Source organism: Bombus affinis, chromosome 14 (assembly GCF_024516045.1).
Source record: "Bombus affinis isolate iyBomAffi1 chromosome 14, iyBomAffi1.2, whole genome shotgun sequence".
NCBI lineage: Eukaryota > Metazoa > Arthropoda > Insecta > Hymenoptera > Apidae > Bombus > Bombus affinis.
The window spans coordinates 9335691-9339767 of NC_066357.1; the positions used below are offsets into that span (position 1 = coordinate 9335691).

At 40.3% G+C, this 4077-nt stretch overlaps 1 protein-coding gene across 3 annotated transcripts in view; it reads right to left on the reverse strand.

The window, feature by feature from the left end:
* Positions 1–4077, reverse strand: part of LOC126924568 (suppressor of lurcher protein 1) — a 530829-nt gene that overhangs the window by 119181 nt on the left and 407571 nt on the right. The window lies entirely within an intron of this gene.

Sequence of the window (4077 nt, forward strand, 5' to 3'; positions counted from 1 at the left end):
CTGAGAACCCAGGAACCTGAACCCTTGTTCAGCCAGTTTAATTACGCTAAACCCCGTGGCGGCTAATGACACAAATGGTTTCGTTGTTTCTCGTTTCCCATCGAGTTCGCAGGGATATATGTATGTGTGCGAAGTAACGAACGGAAAAAAGAGAAAGATCGAAAGGACAGGTTGAGAGAAGACAGGATAACCGCATTGCACCACGCTTGCCAACCACATCGATCAACAAATCACCGTCTATAAGCGGAGGAAAGCTACTTCTCTTCGAGAAAGCTCCTAGTCTCTGCTCTTGGTTACAACATTTTTCGTCTAATTTTATCTTTCTTACGCGAAGGAATATCTCAGGTCTGAACAAAATGCGAAAAGAATAATTTGCTACTACGGCAAGAAATAATAATTAGTAAGCGGTAGCAGGAACATGTTCGCCTTTTTTCGCTAGGAAGAACAGATGAGTAAGGAAAATAAGGAAAAATACAAAAGAACAAAAGAAAGTAGAATTATATTTATATGCGAATGGGAAGAATAACGTCAAACAGTAATTAGTATATCTTTCCTTTGCTAAAGAGCAAAGCGAGAAGAACGAAGAGAAAGGTTACGAGAAGAAAGAAGATCGAAGTGACGTAAATATGTACGAAACAATTACTAGGTAAGAACACGGGATTGTGCTTTCACATGGTATATTTATCCCATTTACCACGTAACAAAGACTCGGTTGCCGTGGGTATTCGTCAACGGTGATAGCGAAAAAAGCTAAAATTCGTGAGATTACGCGGCGAAGAAATAGATTATTCGCGAATAGGCAGTGTTTTAATGCGCGACTAACGCAGATATTACTTTAACGTGAAATAATGTCAGTGGAAATTCGTTAAAATCAGACTTACAATTCGATTACTAATACCGCGAAAAAAAAGGAGAAAAGATTAAAAAGAGATCGGGAAAGGAAGAGGAATATAAAAGAAAGACGAGTAACGAGACATATCAAGCAGGAGAACTACGAGGAAAATCGATAGGGCAACGCCATTGTGCCGTACGTACAGTTCTAGAATTTTTGGTGCTGTTGTTGCTGTTGTTCACCACGAAACGTACAAATCAAGCGGAAGGATGTTATCAAAACTTCCGTCTGCGTGACAAATTGAATTACTACGGAAGCTTGAACGTACGAAGGCACACGGCTCGAAAAAAGGAGGATGGCCAAAACAAAAAAAAAAAAAAAAAAAAAAATTAGCGCCGGCGGAAAAGGGGCGAGGAAAAAATGGTTGAAGGCTCGTTGTAAATCTGTCTCTGTGATGCAAAAATCTGTCATTTCGCGGATGGGCAGCGCGACACACATTACACCCGGATTTTTGGACGATCGACGAGCCAGGATAGAGAACGTTCGCTGCTAAGCTGCGGTAGAATATTTTATTTGCGGGCGTCGTCCTCGATGCCATCGGCGTCGCAGTCGTCGTCGTCGTCGTCGTCGTCGTCGTCGTTGTCGTCGTCGCGATCATAGTCGTGGTGGTTTCTAACCATTGTCGTCGTCTGTGCATCCGATGACGATGTCTCTTGAAATCGATATGAATTTATGGTGTTTTTCTATTGCGCCGACTTGGCAGAACTTTCTTAAAATGGCACGCCGCGGAAACATTACCCGGTAATTTATTACACAGACGCTTCACTATTGCGAGCGGATCTTATGTGAGGAATCGCGGTTCCGGTAAATTCGCTACCATCGAATTTAATAATCCACGGAGCCCAGCAATCTCGTCGCTAACAGGCAAGAGGAAAATTATGTGTAGAACCAGCGTGGTGAACATCAGAGTTGCTGAACGGGAAAAATGAAATAGTTCCGGGGACATTCGTATGATTGAACGCTGGCGAACTTTCCTTCGTTATTCGCGCCTGCGTTTCCTGGTGAATCAGATTTTAGAATGGTTCGAAATCACATTTATTTAATGTCGAATCCAGGGTATCTACTTCTGGGTATCTTGTACATCGATATATTCATATCAAGGATGTAGATATATTACACCGAATCGTGGAAAGCTACGTGATTTATGATATCCTTGTATACTCCTTTGTATATCTATATGCATATACACGATTGCGGCTCTCTCGAGTTACTTATTGTTCACGTTGCATGTATCTGATATATGGGGATTGTAATGTATGGATCTGCATATATTTTTTAATACGCTGTAATAGTCTTCGTGCTTTGCTATTGCATAGGATATTAACAAATTTAAGGCTAACAATTTTAAAGGTTTACAGTTTGTAATACTGGGAATAGTCGATGTTTGATCGGTAGATTCCAAGATGTACTCATTTAGGTATCTCTCTGTGTGGAGATATTGTTTACAAATTTTATTTGCTCGATACATCAGCCAAATTACGATTCCTTTAAACTATATATTACGTATTTAAGAATTACGTTTGTAAGCTTTATCGCGATAAATTATAAATTATGCTACTACAATATTGAACGGGATATTCGATTACTGCTCGCATTAAATATTGCAGAAATTTTGAAATAATGTTAATGAAATTGCCACCATTATTCATTACGACACTGTACCGAAAGTCCATGAATACATACAGATTAAATCTGATTTATACGAGAAAATATAAATATCTTCATAATTTATGAATGCATAAACAAACACTTGGAAATCAATTTGCATTGTTTTACATGATGCAACAGAAAAGCCTTTTTAGGGTCCAAGGTTCGTTCAGCATACAGGCTGAAAAATTATTTATAACGCTTTAGCAGACTATTTTTTAAACGTTCTGTTATGTTATACATTTCGATCGAACTAATTTATTTAATATTTCTATTCTTTTCTATAACGTCGAATCAATATGTACGATTAAGTGTACAATGCACAGAAAATCAAGAATAAACAACATTCATTCGTTTGTTATATCGTTGCTTGATTTTCATTTATGAAACGATGACGGATAAACGTCGTGATTTACATTTAATACGAAGTAGAAAGTTGCGTTGAAAAGACGCGGCTGGTGGGTTGACCGCGTTTTCTCCATTTTCCATGATTAGTGGAACGGTCGAGTTATAAGCGTGAAAAATGGCAAATGGACTAAGGGCAAGGTCGACGATAGTAGTTAACGCATGGATAACCTAGGCAATAAAGTCACGGGTATATCCAATGAATCCATAGATCATGTTACGCGGAGGATCGTGTTACTGCATTTGGTTATCACTTGGAACTTGATTTGCTACTATATCCGTTGGCTTTATGGGTTTATTGCTGCTATATGCCTGGATACAATGTCTAGAATTTGCGTATGAATGCATACATTGATGCGACACAACCAATAACAACAATAACAATGAAAATACAATGCTACTCGATTATACTTCTTCCATTATTTTATGTATTTTTCAGAGTCTAAGATCAGTTAATATTCAAACACAAAGAAAACGGCGCATCGATCAAATAGAACGTTTGGACAAACTTATCGGTGCGAAAAACTAGCAGCCAATCTCAACGTTCCTTTCGATCGAGTTTCCAAGAAAATCGTTTCATTCGGCCGTCCTGATTCAATTAGAACAAACGAACGGGTTATTCGTAAGGTGGTGGTGGGTTTGGTGAACGTCATCCCCGTACGTATGCAGATCCGAAGACATGTCCGTCCACCGGTAGTGTCTGGGTCCGTGTTTAAACAGAAGAGCGCCATCAAACATTCGACTTGAGATGCACAAGAGCATTTCGCGTAACCAAACATACGTACCCAGACGCGTTGAGTGTCTAGAGGAGTAGCGAGGCCTATGGAATAGAGTAATAGAGTGTCTCGCGTGGCCAGAATGAGACAGTCGGTGAAACAAAAGGGGACGAGCCGAAGAGGAGAACGATAAAGGAGGAGGAGAAGAGTGAGAGAGAAAGGGGCGCAGTGAGGCCGAGACGACGACAAATCCTGCCAAACACATGAGAGATACTCGAGTTGGCCGCTTGCCAAAGCACCCGAAGCTATTCGTTCGTACCTATATGTTCGCGCGAGCTCGTCAAGACGCGAACTCCTCTTCTTATGCTTTAGCGCCAACGACCCACGGCCAGTTATCTTCTATTTTGCCGAGAATCC